Below are 17,675 nucleotides of genomic sequence, written 5' to 3'. Positions count from 1 at the left end.
AAGGTAATGGCGTTAATTCATTAAATGCACTGCATTCTGTTGTAAGCTATTATGTACAATTTCATTCAAAATGGGCTGTCTTAAACTTTATGAAAAGTAGAATTTAATTGCGGATATAATGTGTTTTTGTATACTAGCAGAAATTGAATCAGGTGATATCTTGTTTTTCACGGATGACAACACAAAGCCGAATAAAACAAACTAAACAAATACAGATAGTTCCGTTATTTTATATTTAAAAACAATTAAGAATTCTTTTTTATATGTAGGCTACAACTAAAGTAGGCTTTAAAAATATTCACATAAACATTTTAGGCTATCAAACAGTAGGCTAAATAACACTGTTTATATTTATGACTATAGGCAACAATACACAAATAATTGAAACATTGAATTGTAATTAGGCCTAATATGTCGGCTAATAGGTACTCTAGCTCCAGGATCGGGAATGACAGAATAAAGTGCTAATTATGTGTATGTGGTACAGGATGTATAGCTGCAGGTGTTAACAGAATGATCAGTGGAGATAAACCAGTAAACTGTCTCTGCTGAGAAAAAAAAGAAAAAAAAGAAAAAAGTTTCTGAAAGTCCTGACGTCACACTCCCACAATGCTTACCGCCCCATAACTCCGCTGCAGCCTGAGGGGAGCCAGACACACTCTCAGGCCCCGAATATAGAACAATTATTGGGAAACAAATCGAAACAAATAATAAAAGGCCAGCCCGCGGGGAGGAAAGCACGCGGAGCGGCGACAGGGCTCTCGTGCGGCGGGTGTCGATCCGGTCCGGGATGGAAGCTTACCGGGGCTCCATGTGAGCTGACTAATGCGGTGCTGGAAACTTTCTGGTGGGTAAACTGCTCGCCTTCTCTCAGTTAGACTCATAATGTGGCTGCACGTCCCGATGTGGGCATGATTTGCCTTTTAAACAACTGTATACCCACTGTCCCGGCCCGACGCATCGAAGTGCGCCACCGCCGAGTGTTGTGTTGTTACCAGCGGACTTTTGCTTGTTTTTCTGGCAGCGTGGAAGTATCTGGGTATTTAATTTTTAATTTCGCCTCCTCTGCCTCGCGAGGCTCTTTTTGCTCGATAAATGTGTTGCCAGGTCGGATCTGTGGAGTTGTTTGACACGGTGCACTTTGTCCCTTGCCCCCCGGATTTGGGGGCTGATGTTGGGTTCATGTTTTCAACAATCTGCGGAGTTTTAGGCAATTTCTGAATATTTATCAAGTGTGGCGCATGCAGAGCGGAGGGAGATAGGGGGACGTCCCATTGAGAGGGGAGAGAGGACTGATACAAGTTACTGTCAGTTGTGAGAGAAGGACTCAGATCTTGTTCATGAGTAAAAGTACAAGTAGGCCTATGTAGGAAAGCTATTGTACAAGTACAATTCCTGCATTCTAAATGTTACTGAACTACAACAAATTAGCATCAAAATATAGTTAAAGTAGTCATTGTGCAGATTGGTCCATTTCAGAATAATATATATGATATGTTTTATAATGATTGCTCATGAAAGTGTTCTCAAAGCTGGTAAAGGTGCAGATAGTTTGAATGACTTTGTAGACTGCAGGGTAGCTTGTGAATTTACTCCAGGTGGAACTAAAGATTTAACACTTGATTATATTTACATAATTCATCCGCACTAACTAAAGGTATTAAATACATGTAGAGGAGTACAAGTGCACCTCTCAACTGTAGTGGAGTAGAAGTAGGCCTACAAAGTAGCATAACATGGAAATACTCAAGTAAAGTACAAGTAACTCAAAATTGTACTTCAGTAGGCTACAGTAGCCTACTTGAGTTACTTCCCCCTCTGGTTTCTGTAATGTGGAAGCTGTGTGTGCATCATACTGTGACATGCTCTGAATACATGAGGACTTCAGTGGTGTGGAATATTCAGCCGTGTACTGATCACTTATTGTGGCTGTCTGAATGTATCTGTGGCTCATACGCTGTCCTTCTACAAGCTTACGGCATTTTTGTCGCAAATCGGATGTTTTTTTGTCTCTTGCCTGCGCGTGCGCGCGCGCGCGTGTGTGTCAGGGAGAGAGAGAGAGTGTTGCTTTTCCTTGGAAGCGGGTAAATAACAACCAAGACCCCAGCAAAGGGGGGGTTGGGCTCAGAATATGGGGGTTCCGTTTATGCACTTGTTATTGATAGCTCCAGGCGTCTACTTTTTACACGTGTGTTGTCAGCAGTGGAAGAAGTATTCAGATCAGAAGTACCACATTGTTCTCATTCAGATCAGAAGTAATACATTGTCAAAATACTTCATTACAAGTAAAAGTCCTGCATTCAAGTGAAAGTACAAAAGTATCGTCAGTAAAATGTACTCAAAGTATAAAAAGTAATCATTGTGTAGAAACATTACCTTTATGTTTGTATATAATTATATTAAAAAAAAGCTCTGATTTACTTTTTGTAATATATTTAAATAAGTTGACTCTTCTGTGACTTAAAGAGTTAGTCCATTAGTTTCATATTTAGAGATGCATTTTGTTAAAAGAAGCTAAAGCTGTTAAATAAATGAAGTGGAGTAGAAGTATCAAGCATTACAAAAGTTCAAATACCTCAACATTTTAATTAAATAGGGTACTTAAGTAAATTTACTTAGTTTATTCCAATCTCTTCATCAGAATCATAAACTATCGTTTGAAGTTATAAAAACTAACTATTATTCCAACAGATTAATAATGAGTTTACCGGCATCCTAGTTTTTTGTGCTATTGTTTGTATTATTTTACTACATGTTGACATTTGAGTGTTGTTGTCACAAGTCTTCACAGTTAACAACACTACTGTTACTCCTTCCCTGTTCAGCACGGAGCTTTCAGTTACATTGCACTGAAAGGTGGGGTGGGTCATTCAGAAAACACTTAACATCCCGATAGCAATGAATACATGAAATGCTTTGACAATAAATATATACAAATATTTAATCCGTGGAAGCCGTGGTGCAGTAAAAAGCAAGTCCAATGATCTGCCTCGGCCCGCAGCAAATAACTGGTTGGCCTACTTGCCTGTCAGCCTTCCATCTCGTGCACACATTTATCTCGTGCCCTCATTGGTCATTGGCGCGTGTGTTGGAGGAGGGGCTCTGTAAGGAAGTCTGAAGGAAGGGGCATATTTGTTTTGTGTACTTTCAAATTCTAGCTTCCTCGAGCTGGTTTCTCCATTCTTACCTAGCCTACCTGATCATTTCATGTTTTTAATATCAGCTTGAAGCTAAGCAGACTTCGAGCTGCTAAAATCAGTTGACTAATGTTAGTTTATCAAAATCATTTTTTGTTTTGCTATTTTAATCATCAATTAAATGTGAAAGTAAGTTTTCATGCAACAATATTTTCAGCCTCTCAAATATGGAATATCTTATTAAAGTTAATGTCTTTGTGCTTTGAAATGACAAAACAATTAAACACAACATGTTCCTCTATTATCTGCTGGACTAAATGATTCATCTGGAAAATAATCTGCATCACTGGTTAGTTTAGATTTACAGGAGTTGCACATGTGGATCTCCACAGCTAAACAGAAGATCATTGATGCTAATGATTATGTTCATTCTATAATAATCTGCAAGTTCATTTCTCTATTAGTTAATAAAAGAAGAAAAAACCCTTTTGGATTCCTTAAATCAAAGTTTTAGCTCTTAACTCAACTTGTTTTTTCCTCCTGACAAAATGATGAACACAACACACAGAAAAACAGCATGCCGTCGCCGAGAAGATAACGGATGTGTTTAGTATGTTCTCTTGGAAAATGACTTCAATATGAATCTCCTGCTGTGGATGAAGTCATTGATTTCTCTACTCGTATATTTCCCCCGGCACCATAGGGTTCTCACATAGCCTTCTGCAAAAAGACAAACATAAACATTATTAATAAGGCTTTTCTATGGGCAGAGATATGTCTCATAATTATTTGTGTGAACATAAAAATAATTTGTGTGTAAATATGTGATGTGTAAATGTAAAACACCACAAATGCATTTAAAAGATTTGCAAACTCACAAATAAATGTGCAAGTGTAAAACGGATCTGCAAATACGCTAAATATTTTCACAAATAAAAAAAAGATCTGTGAATATCTCTTTAACATTTACAACTTTCGATCAGGCATTTGTGAATCCATTTTGTATTTGTTGACCAAAAATGCGCTTGCGGATCTCAAATCTCTGCTCGTGGATCGTTTTTTTACACACACGGAATTTTGAGACATATTTTCTAAAATCTACTCGTGTCACTCGGTTATTTTCGGAAACCACGTGATGGCCTGCTGATGACGACATTTCGGCATGATTTCAAAGTAAGAGCATGATGGTTTGTTTATCAATCAATCAATCAATCAATCAATCAATCAATGTTTATTTATATAGCCCAATATCACAAATGTACATTTGTCTCAGTGGTCTTCACAGTGTGTACAGAATATCAGTATGACAATACGACACCCTCTGTCCTTAGACCCTCACATCGTACAAGGAAAAACTTCCAAAGAAAACCCAGTTTAAAGGGAACAATGGGAGAAACCTCAGGGAGAGCAACAGAGGAGGGATCCCTCTCCCAGGACGGACAGACGTGCAATAGATGCCGTGTGTAAATTGAAAAGATAATACATTTGCAACATAGGTAGTCCAAATGTTTGGAAATGCATGTGTGTATAATAGGAAGATGAATCCACGAGGATATCCATCCAGGACCTATGATCCAGGACCACAGCCACGACTCAAGATCCAGCGCTCGCGATCCAGGACACAGGACCGCAGGATCATCCATGACTCCGGATCCCAGCGTATATAGACACCAAAAAGAAAGACATTTGGGGAAGCTGGGTTAATCGGAACATGAGTGTACACGGGTATAGACAGAGAGAAGGAAGAAGTAAGATGTCCCCCGACAAACTAAGCCTATATCAGCAAAATTAGGGGCTGAATCTAATCAGCCCTAACTATAAGCTTTATCAAAAAGGAAGGTCTTAAGCGCACTCTTAAAAACGGATAGGGTGTCTGCCGCCCGAACACAAACTGGAAGCTGATTCCACAAATGTGGAGCTTGATAAGAAAAGGCTCTGGCTCCCATTGTACTTTTAGAGATTCTAGGAACAACCAACAACCCTGCATTCTTGGAACGCAATGCCCTAGTAGGACAGTAGGGTATAATGAGTTATTTAAGGTAAGATGGCGCCTGCCCATTAAGGGCTTTGTAGGCGAGAAGAAGAATTTTAAATTCTATCCTGTGTTCTATAGGGAGCCAGTGTAAGGCAGCCAGAACAGGAGTAATGTGGTCCCTTTTCCTAACTCTGGTTAGTACACGAGCCGCAGCATTTTGAATCAGCTGAAGCGACTTGACTGACTTCTTGGTACTCCCTGATAATAAAGAGTTACAATAATCCAGCCTAGAAGTAACAAATGCATGGACTAGTTTCTCTGCATCGTTTTGAGGCAAGATATGCCTGATTTTTGCAATGTTACGTAGATGGAAGTAGGCGGTCCTTGAAATTGATTTTATGTGGGCGTTAAAGGATAAATCCTGATCAAATATAACACCAAGATTCCTTACAGTCTCACTGGAGGCCAAATTAATGCCATCCATAGTTAGTATGTCTTTAGATAATTTGTTTCGTAGATTCTTCGGGCCAAGTACAATAACTTCAGTTTTGGTCGTGTTTAACATCAAAAAGTTTAAGGTCATCCACGTTTTTAAGTCCTTAAGGCAGTCTTGAATTTTATTTAGATGATTAATTTCATCAGGCTTGATTGATAAATATAGTTGAGTATCATCCGCATAACAATGAAAGTTTACAGAATGATTCCTTATAATATTGCCTAACGGAAGCATATATAATATGAACAAAATAGGTCCGAGCACTGAGCCCTGTGGCACTCCATGGCTAACTTTGGTTTGCGTGGAAGATTCATCGTTAACACGTACAAACTGAGAGCGTTCAGATAGATAGGACCTAAACCAGCCTAAAGCAGTTCCCTGTATGCCAACTAAGTGCTCTAGTCTTTGCAATAGGATATCATGGTCGATAGTATCAAATGCAGCACTGAGATCGAGCAAAACAAGAATAGAGACAAGTCCCTTGTCTGAGGCTATTAGAATGTCATTTGTGACTTTAACCAGAGCTGTCTCTGTGCTATGATGTGTTCTAAAGCCAGACTGAAAATCTTCAAATAAATCATTGTTTTTTAAGTAATCACACAACTGTTTTGCGACCGCTTTCTCAAGAATTTTTGAGAGGAACGGAAGATTAGAAATAGGTCTATAGTTGGCTAAAACCTCTGGATCGAGGTTGTGCTTTTTAAGAAGCGGTTTTATCACTGCTACTTTGAATGATTGTGGAACATAGCCTGATAATAAAGACATATTCATAATATTTAATAAAGAAGTGCTAATTAATGGAAAAACTTCCTTCAACAGCTTAGTTGGAATTGGGTCTAACATGCACGTTGATGGTTTAGAAGAGAGAATCATTGAATGTAATTGTTCAAGGTTAATGGCTGAAAAGCATTCTAGTTTACTATCTAGTGTAATATTAGAACTTACGATTCCGGGAGCTGTTGATAACACTATACTGGTCGAAGGCAAGAGGTCATTCATTTTGTTTCTAAGAGTAACACTTTTATCGTTAAAAAAGCACATAAAATCATTACTACTGAGTGCTAAGGGAATAGAAGGCTCAATCGAGCTGTGGCTCTCTGTCAGCCTGGCTACAGTGCTGAAAAGAAATCTTGCATTATTCTTATTCTCATCTATTAATGAAGAGTAGTAGGCTGCTCTCGCTTTACGCAGTGCTTTCTTATATTCATTTAGAGTAATATGCCAAATTAAACGAGATTCTTCAAGTTTAGTGGAACGCCATATCCTTTCAAGTTGTCTAGACTTTTGCTTTATTTTGCGGGTTTCGGCATTATGCCATGGAGCTAATCTATGTTGTTTTATTTTTTTCTTTTTCAAAGGAGCAACAGAGTCTAATTTTATTCGCAGCGCATCTATAGCACTATCAACAACATGATCAATTTGGGGTGGTGTACATTTTGTATAAGTTTCCTCCCCTACATGCAGACATGCTATCGAGTTAAGTATTGGTTGAATCTCTTCCTTAAATGTGGCTATAGCACTAACAGATAGGTTTCTGCTGCAGGAGCTTTTGACTAATGCTTTGTAGTCTCGTAAAAGTACTTCAAAAGTTACTAAGAAATGGTCGGATAAAGCAGGATTATGCGGTTCGACTAATAGTTGCTCAATTTCAATACCATAAGTCAGAACAAGGTCGAGAGTGTGATTATAGCAGTGGGTTGGTTTATTTACACTCTGACAGAAACCAACAGAATCTAATATAGAGTTAAATGCAACAGTAAGGCTATTTTTATCATCGTCAACATGAATATTAAAGTCACCTACGATAATTACTTTGTCTGTTTTAAGAACCAAAGTTGATAAAAACTCAGAGAATTCTGATAAGAATTCTGAATAAGGACCTGGTGCACGATACACTGTAACAAATAAGATTGGCTGCAAAGTTTTCCAAGTCGGATGCGTAAGACTAAAAACGAGGCTTTCAAAGGAGGTATAATTTAATTTTGGTTTAGTATTGATAAGTAAACTTGAGTCAAAGATTGCTGCAACTCCACCTCCTCGGCCCGTGCCTCGAGCAATATGAGTGTTGACATGGCTGGGTGGAGTGGCCTCATTTATGCTGACATATTCTTCATGTCTCAACCAAGTTTCAGTGAGACAGCATATATCAATATTATAATCTGATATTAAATCATTTACCAATATTGCTTTAGATGCTAGAGATCTTATGTTTAAGAGACCACATTTAATCTTCCTGTTTTGTTGCACTGTAGTAGTTGTTACATTTACTTTTATTAGGTTATTATGTATGACACCTCTATTAGGTTTTACCTTAAATTGTCCTTGGGCAGACACACACACCGTTAATATTGGGTATTTTATTGGGTTCGGGATTCCTATGGGTGACTGCCTAGGAGAGAGCGCAGAGAAGCGTGTAAGACTGCGACTCTGCCTCCTGGTCTCAACTCCAGTTTGTCATGGATTACGTCCACAAAGCCCTGAAATGTTTGCCGAAATGAGATCTGCACCTTTCAAAGTAGGGTGAATGCCGTCTCTCTTAATCAGACCAGGTTTTCCCCAGAAGGCTGTCCAATTATTTACGAAGCCCACATTGTTTGCTGGGCACCACCAAGACAACCAGGGGACCAGAGAAGATTACGGTGTCCGACATTGTTTTAGCATAACTACACACCGACTCCACATTAAGTTTGGTGCATTCTGATTGGCGTAAACGAACATCATTACCACCGACGTGAATAACAATCCTACTGTATTTACGTTTATCTTTAGCCAGCAGTTTAAGATGCGCCTCAACGTCGCCCGCTCTGGCCCCCGGAATGCATGTGACTGTGGAGGCTTCGGTCTCTAGATTCACGTGTCTCATAATAGAGCTACCAATAACCAGAGTTGGCTTCTCAGCGGGTGTCTCGCTGAGTGGGGAATATCTGTTAGATACGTGAACGGGTTGGTGGGGACCTGCGGGTTTCGCGTTATGCCCCTTCTGAACAGTCACCCAGCCTCCCTGCTGCTCGGGAGTTGCCGGGGGACGGCTAAGAGGAGCTACCTTTTGCCGGTCCGCACATGCTAACATGGGCTTTACTTTAGCTGAGTTACTTTCTAAGATGCGGAGCCGGGCTTCTATGGCTATGATTCCCGCCTCCAACTATACTACATTTAACACATGTATCCTTACCAGTAAAGGAGACCGGGAAGTAACCAAACATGAGACAGGAAGAGCAGGAAATAGCACCAGAAGGTGGGGAAAGAGCCATGGCTAGCTATCAAGCTAAAGTAGCTACCGTTAGCAAACCCGAAAAGAGTGTAGGCAACTTTGGAGTTACAGTCGCTAAGAGAAGGAGAGTTGTGAGTGCTTAAGCTGTAGTAACGTGTGATTACAACGTCAGGCAGTTGCCGTGAACAAGAGTTTTAAAACGATCGATTAAGTTTAAGTTAATAAGCTATCAGCAACAGAACGAAATGACAACAACAACCGGAAGTTACAACGTGCAACGTGCTCACCGCAATAGGTTCCTCCTTCAGGGACTTAATGCTCTGTTTTTTATTATAATGAACAGCGGAACGTTAGATGGGGCAGCTGGCAGCGAAGCAGCCCAGATAAAACTCTTTCTTCATTGTTTGTTGTGTATTCAGTCAAGCGGGTCAAAGTTATAATGTAAAATTGTAAGTACAATGTAAAGTCCTGTACTCTGCAGGTGCCGGTAAAGAGCAATACAATGACAACACCTTTCCAAACAAAACAACTAGTAGGTAGGTATAGGCAGGCAGGTATAGTAGGTAGACAGACAGACAGTTAGACAGACAGATAGATGGATAGTTAGATAGATAGACGGACAGATAGATAGATGGATATCATATATAGATAGACACTTCATTCATCCCAAATTGTGAAATGTGTGGAAACAAGTATAAACACAATAACATTAAATACAAATGAAAGCAATAGACAGGAATATATGCATATACAGTAGAAAGGACACGATGAATATTATAACATTTAATGTAGCCTTACTGTGAAGCTGACCGTTGAGCGGCCAGACCAAGGAAGGAGGCAGAGGCAGAACGTCCACAAATATAACCCGACGTGGGCATTTATTAAAATCATGGGCACAACGTTCACAGCTTCAATCCTGCTGTTCTCCTTGCACACGTCCTGCAGCCACCAGGATCTCTCACACACACCCAGCCCCCTCAACAGACAGAGAAACAGAGCCTAAATACACACACTCTAATCAGCACAACAAGACACAGGTGAGGGGGGAGGAGACAACACAGGACACCATGTGAGGGGGGAGGAGACACCACAGGACACCAGGTGAGGGGGGAGGAGACACCACAGGACACCAGGTGCACACAATCATCAGCCACAGACAACATTTGGGCTGAGGTCGAATAGTCCATTTAGCTTAGGAACCTTCCTAAAGGAGTGAAATGACCCGGAAGTCCCTCAGTGGCAGCCATGATAAGTGCCGTTCCAATTCTCTAGAATGATGAGAATGAAAGGAAAGGAGGTTTCAAACTTCCTTTATAACCTCCTTTAGCTTAGGAACCACTGGACCTCCCTATCCGACAGGAGAAGCGAAAATGCTGCCCCACAATGCCTTGCAGCCGCAGCATTTGCCGTCACTCAACAGTCGGCCGTTCACGGAAACAACCGATTATGACCGAGAAATGATATCATGAAAGTTACGGTGCTTATTAAGCTTTTTAAAACGTATGTGGTAAGTTGCCAAAGTGCTTTGTTCTGAACGTTCATCAGTATTATAATCAAAAAGAGAAATATGAACGTTAGTTTTTACTGAAATGATCAAATAAAGTCAACATTTCAGTCTTTACTGAGCTGTGTGGGGTTTGTTCAACTGCTAAAAGATGTTTGAATGGTGATATACACAGTGATAGATGTTAAGGACTAACGTTTATAATAAATACATTCGTATTGATTTTAAGATCTTTAGTTCATACAATCATACGTATTGGGATCATTGGTATTAATGTGGACCGGAGGGAGAGGGTGACGAGCATAAGTTTCACTTTCCTTTTTTATTTCAATTCCAACTTTGGTCCTGAAGAATATGTTTCTCTGTTGTCCCCGTTCATAAAGCAAAGCAGCAGCATCAGAGCACGGTGCAGAGTCTCTAGATGAGTTTACAGTAGTCCCTCGTTCTTATTGAACATCCATGTTGTAGTCCGCTGTATAGAGAACTGTGGTTTCCATGGTTACCCCACAGCAGCAGACGCACATTCATGACCTCCGCTGGCGCATCATAAACACGTCGGATAGTGAAAGTGCAGTCGGATTCTCTAAAGTACCGCAGTCTCTTCTCCCAGGTCCTTTTGAATTCTCCTATCCACTATCCCTTAACCCCGTGACCTTTCACTCAGAGGTCAAGGAATAGACGATAGGGTTAGAACTTAGGAGCTGATCTTTGGAGTATTCGACTGCAGCCATACTGTGCAATCACGCTAATAAAGTGCCATATCACCCGGCCTGAAGCCGTCAGTCCATAGTGACGAAGTTCCCTTTGTCACACTTACTATGAAGGCTGACTTAAATACGGTGCTTTTCTACAGATTACTTTATCACTGCACTGGTAAGGTAAAATTAGGCCGATTAATAAGATGTGAAGTGCTTTGTAACTTTGACCCGCTTGACTAAATACACAACAAACAATGAAGAAAGAGTGTTATCTGGGCTGCTTCGCTGCCAGCTGCCCCCCCCGGGACCCGAACGTGGCGTATAGCCTGCACTTCAACATCAACGAAAGTGCTCGATATATGCTGTATTGAATCAATAAACTAACACAAACTAACTGCATCACTATAACATGATGATGATGATGATGATGATAATAATGATGATGATGATGATGGTGATAAAGAATGCATCTAACATTCCGCTGTTCATTATAATAAAAAAACAGAGCATTAAACAAACCATCATGCTCTTACTTTGAAATCATGCGGAAATGTCGTCATCAGCTGGCCATCACGTGGTTTCCGAAAAATAACCGAGTGACACGAGTAGATTTTAGCCGAGACCGGCGGAAAATATGTCTCAAAATTCCGTGTGTGTAAAAAGACGATCCACGAGCAGAGATTTGAGATCCGCAAGCGCATTTTTGGTCAACAAATACAAAATGGATTCACAAATGCCTGATCGAAAGTTGTAAATGTTAAAGAGATATTCACAGATCTTTTTTTTATTTGTGAAAATATTTAGCGTATTTGCTGATCCGTTTTACACTTGCACATTTATTTGTGAGTTTGCAAATCTTTTAAATGCATTTGTGAATAGTGTTTTACATTTACACATCACATATTTACACACAAATAATTTTTATGTTCACACAAATAATTATGAGACATATCTATGCCCATACTTTCCCCTCCACTTCAACTCAGCGCGTTCCTCAGCGCCTGCAGCTACATACGAAGGGAATGGAAGTGAGTGTGTCACGAGACAAAGGCTTTGTTGCTGTGCAAGTTGAGACTCATGTTGATGTTTGCTTCTCTCACTATAACAACCTGATCCACGCACACACACACACACGCACGCACGCACGCACGCACACACACACACACACACACAATAATACATGAAACAATGACAAATGTGGAAGAAGTACTCTGAAAATACTATGTTCTACCGAAGTAAAAGGGAACAAATATATTTTCAATTATTATAATATAATTATTGATGCATTCATGTGTACTTCACTCCAAGTGCAGACCTGGTTAAATTGGGTGTTATTAGAATGACATTATATACTAGCAAGCGAATCCTATCATAATATTGGATTATATATTAGTTTTTTCATATTTTGTATTAATCACCTAAATCTGAAAAGTAGTAACTAAATAATGATTGTATTAGTTATTTGACAAACATTTGACCAAACACATTAATCAATTAGCATGCAAACCTATATTTGTAATACTTTGTCTTTTTACGTCCTTTTGTGCAATATTAAAATAAGGAAAGAGTCCCTTTTTTTCTTCTATTTTTCCTTACAGTCAGGCTCCGGATGATTTTTCATATTTTGCCTGTGGATCATTCGTATCCTTTCTGCTCTCCAAAGTATTCCGGCCATCTTCTTCTCATGAACTCCCCTGCGTTGCTGCACATTAGATCCCTACCCTGTGGTCGGAGGCAGCACGTTCACTGTTTGTCTTTGTGATTAACTGATGTGTTTGAGAGAGAGAGAGAGAGAGAGAGAGAGGCTTTAGGGAGGTCTTCTTCTCTGAAAATCCCCCACAATCCCTTGCTCCTCTGCAGGCAGCGGTGGTGTAGTGGCAGCAGAGGCAGCAGCAGCAGCAGGCTGATTTCCATGAGAAAAGAGCATCAGTTGGGTTAATGGGGGGGGGGGGGACTCTCTGAGGGACAAACGGTAGTTAATAACCAGGGAAGAATCGGAAAAGCTCTGATCCCTCTCTTTGTACTTCTTCACCTTCGAGAGGCAGGACAGGGGGGTGAGGGAGCGGGGGACACTGAGGGAGCGGGGGACACTGGGTGAGGGAGCGGGGGACACTGAGGGAGCGGGGGACACTGGGTGAGGGAGCGGGGGACACTGAGGGAGTGGGGGACACTGGGTGAGGGAGGGGGGACACTGGGTTCATGCTAGAATGGATGTTGTTCACTGAGGGGCTGCAACAAGATGGAACTATTTATTATTTTCTCAGGAAAGCGGGAGAAAAAAAACTAAGCATGAGAACTGGAATATGTGGGGCACCGCAGGAGAAGGGTGTGTGTGTGTGTGTGTGTGTGTGTGTGTTTGCGCTCTTTCTGTACTCACATGTGTTTACATGCTTGTGTGTTGTTGGACAGGCAGGGGGAGATTTATTTATTTTTGATATGTGAGCTCTCACACAGGAGCTGTTGGTCGTCCAGGTCACTCTGAGCGGAGGGGGGGGGGGGGGTGGGGTGAGTCGGGTACAGAAAGTATGGAAGAGTGTGATAGTTGGCTACTAACATCTTTTATTTGATATTTACTGATTTGAGTTATCATGTTGCCAGTTTCAGACCGTTTTTTTATTCAAGCAAAGTCTTGATTCCTCAGAAATAAGGAAAGGGAAGTATTTCAAAAAGTAGAGTATCAGAACTGAAACTCAGTTGTTCAATTTGAAAGGAAAGTATCCAGCCCTGTTCCCTCATCATGTTTCTCTCCAATTCTTATTTTATCATCCATGCAACTTAGACTTTGATTTAGATAAGTGCAAATATTGGTTGATGATTTGTAATTGAAGTGTCAATTTTCTATTTTGTTTACACTCTGCTGCACATAAGTGTTAGATTAAAAGTGAGAGTAGGTCAATAAAAACAACAACTGATGAACTGGAATGAATGTAATGTCAAATTAGTCAGCAATAAAACACAATTTCTTAATTCAGTACTTTTGAGTTATGCTGTTACTAGTAGGAGCTGTAGCGTAGGGTAAGCTAATATTAGCTAGCAGGAGCCACACTAACCCTAACTAACATGTTAGCATTGACCAGAGACCTGGTGCGACAGCATAGCGCCTGTGGTCTGATGTCACTAGCATGGTGGCTAATTCTAACGAAGAGCAGCACACTTCAGATCTATTGGTTCTCGTTGCTGACATTGTGTGAGTTCATGACTCTTGAGTGTGACCCGAACCACGGGGACACTTCCAGAATCTCTGGAGTTCTCCCCTGGCTCAACCCTTCCACCAAGCTTCATGGAAATCAGCCCAGTGTTTATTTCTTTATTCCCGCTGACAAACTAAAAACACAACCTGACTAAGGAGACTCATTCTGACTCAGCAATACCTGCAAAATCTCAAATTCAACCGTTTTTGATTTCATCTTAAACTTTACATGATCACTGTACTGATTCATAAAGTACACGTATTAACATTCAGACTTTTTCAAATGAGTTTTTATTTGGCATTAGTATGCGTCACATCAGGTGTGACTGCCTTTAAGATGGCACCGGGAGTTTGGAGATGTGTGAACCGGATACAGTTAGTTGTTGTTGTGGAGCCATGAGCCATGGTTCAATAAACGGTCAACTCAAAAGTCGTAGTCCATAGTCTTATTGAACACAGGTCTCTGTGGGGACAGAAACCTGCACCTAACATCTACATCCTTATAGTGCTACATACATGTACTGCCTTTAGCTGGCACCCGTGACAGAGAGAAGAATAATGCTTTGCTGTGTAATGGACTGATTGAAAACAGACCAGCGCTGCACACACACTCGCACACATACACACACCCCCCCCCGCACACACACACACACACACACACACACACACACACACACACACACACACACACACACACACACACACACACACACACACACACACACACACACACACACACACACACACACACACACACACACACACACACACACACACACACACACACACACACACACACACACACACACACACACACACACACACACACACACACACATATTTACAAGGCTAATTAAAGCATAAAAATAACCTTCACATTTTCATTTTTTATTATGCATAGGCACAGAGTTAATAATACACGCACACATGCTCTCATTTACTCTCTCTGGCTGAGGTTTCTGGACCGGTGCACATTCTGACGCGTTCTGCAGCATGCCGGGCAGAAATAGTAAGAGGATGCTAGATGCTTAAACCACATACTGCCACTTTTCCTCCTGGATCTTTTTCTAGGAAGAGCTGGGCAGCTGTGGCTTTTCAGAACCTACATCCATCCATCAAGCAGCACCCATGGTTTACACCACACACACAACACACAAAACCACACACACAAACGCCTTTCCCCTCTTTTCCCTTCCTTTATTTCCATCTTAATTTCTTTCCGTCCTCTCTTTTCTTCTCTCTGTCCACTCATCCCTCTCTGTTTGGCTCTTCATCCATCCTCCCCTCTCAGACTCTGAGTTTACAGCCCCCAGGCCACTTCCGCCAGGCTGTCTGCAACAGATTTATTAATAGGCTTTTCTCTCTGTGCAGTAAACACAGCGTTGGTGAAGGGGTCGTCTCTCAGACACTGATCGACTTGTACTTAACCTTATAGGCTCTGACTGACTTGGGAATAGAGGGAAGTCTGTTGGTTCCAGAGATGATCCACTGTAGAGCTGCTGGAAATAAACACAAGAGGGAAACACAAATGACCTAAAGAGCCCGAAAGATGAACACGTTTGGAGATATTTGAGAGTTAGGTGGCGGATAGATGTCATGTCACAAAAGCCTCAAAATATATCATTACATGTGTTGCAGGCATACCCTAGCCACCAAGCCTCCTCAGAAAATGACAAAAAAGTCTCAACATGTCCCAGGGCTCGAGCTTAAGGACGTCCCGTCGTCGAAAAAAATAGTGTCGGGGAGGATAAAAAATAATTTTGGGACGAATTTGGGACGAGAGTTAAAATAAAAATATCCTGCTAACTCTACTACAAACGGCGATGAAAATGAAACCGACTGCACGTTTTGTGTAGCACACAGTTATTAAACCTCCTTGTCAACATAAACACACACGCACAAAACATTTAGCAACCCGCGAAATACACACACATGTAGCCACTGCTGTGCCGCTGGCTGTCAGCCAGCCGCCCAGCTGGCTGTGCCCGCGAATTCCTGGTCCGCAAATTCGCGCTCTCTATGGTCTAGCCAGATTAATATAATATGGCTCTGGGTCTAGCTATGTACTAAGTGTGTGTATTTCGCGGGTTGAGTGATGTACAATGACAATGGCATCCCGTGGAGGAATTCTGAAATGTTTTACCGTAACATCACAAAAACGCACAGCAGAACCAGACCCTGGAGCGCCGGCCTCTTTATTTACTTACTCCTCTTCATCCCCTATGAGTAATAAGGCTGAGATGAGAACCCTCCATCGTATTTAGTCCTTAGCAATATGCTGCCTCTCCCCATGTAGGGATGGGTACCGAGCCCCGGTATTAAACGGGCCCCGGGCCGGAATTATTAAAGACAGTGGTAACGTTAAGCTCCGACGTTATCAGACTTTTTATCGGTACAGGAGACATTTAAAAAAGATATGTCATATGTATTATTGCTACATACACATTATATCGCAGTTTTAGTTTCACCAACTCCGTTTCTAATATGCAATAAGACTAAAACATGCGTCTATGATGTATTTTCGAGCTTTCCAATCTAGATGAGATCTCTCTGTCCCGTCTGTGTGCGAGGGGGCGGGCAGTTCGTAAAGGTCTCCTGACTGTGTTACAGACTGTCATCCTGGTTAGTGGTTACTCTGGGTTCTGTCTTCAGGACACAGTGTTGGATTTTTTTTGATAATTGGATGGGACTTGATTGGATTCAATATTAGAGTAATTTTCTCGTTTGTGTGTTTGTTTAAATATATTTGGCCTTTGTTTATGTGATTGAATGATTTACTAAAATAAAAAGGTTGATGAATTATCATCTAATGATTTGTATGATGTTTTATTTATGTTAAAGGTCACTTTGAATGATTTTAACTAATGATAATGTAGAACAAAAAAAAATTCGGGACGGTCCACATTAATTTCGGGACGGCTTGGATTGTATTTCGGGACGGTTCCGGGAGGATGGGGGAAGTTAGTCGAGAGCCCTGAAATGTCCGTTCTATAGCTGTTTTGGAGATCTCTCTATCATTTCACATAATCATTACATTACATTACATTGCATTTAGCTGACGCTTTTATCCAAAGCGACTTACAATAAGTACATTCGACCAGGAAGACACAACCTTGAGGAAAACAGAATCATATAAGAACATCAGGTTTCAAAGAGCCAATCGTTTCAAGTGCTGCTCAACTGGCTAAGCCAGTCCTTTATTAGTATATAAGTGCTCTGTTAGCAGTTCTTTGTTAGTCATTCTATCGCTCGAAGTGGAGTCGAAAGAGATGAGTTTTCAGTCTGCGCCGGAAGGTGTGTAAGCTTTCTGCGGTCCTGATTTCAATGGGGAGCTCATTCCACCATTTTGGAGCCAGGATAGCAAACCCACGTGTTTTTGCTGATGGGAACTTGGGTCCCCCTCGCAGCGAGGGTGCAGCGAGCCGTTTGGCTGATGCAGAACGTAGAGCACGTGCTGGGGTGTA

General features: G+C 41.2%; 1 protein-coding gene across 3 annotated transcripts in view; it reads left to right on the top strand.

Moving 5' to 3' along the window:
* The first annotated feature begins 643 nt into the window (after positions 1–643).
* plagl2 (pleiomorphic adenoma gene-like 2) overlaps positions 644–17,675 on the top strand; it is an 85,390-nt gene continuing 68,358 nt past the window's right edge. For all 3 annotated transcript variants that reach the window (XM_034078725.2, XM_034078724.2, XM_034078723.2), the window contains exon 1: positions 644–847. The gene's annotated coding sequence lies outside the window, so the exon portion shown is untranslated. The remainder of the gene's footprint in view (positions 848–17,675) is intronic.

This window comes from Pseudochaenichthys georgianus, unplaced genomic scaffold (assembly GCF_902827115.2).
Source record: "Pseudochaenichthys georgianus unplaced genomic scaffold, fPseGeo1.2 scaffold_471_arrow_ctg1, whole genome shotgun sequence".
Lineage (NCBI taxonomy): Eukaryota > Metazoa > Chordata > Actinopteri > Perciformes > Channichthyidae > Pseudochaenichthys > Pseudochaenichthys georgianus.
This window is presented reverse-complemented; position numbering and strand designations above follow the sequence as displayed.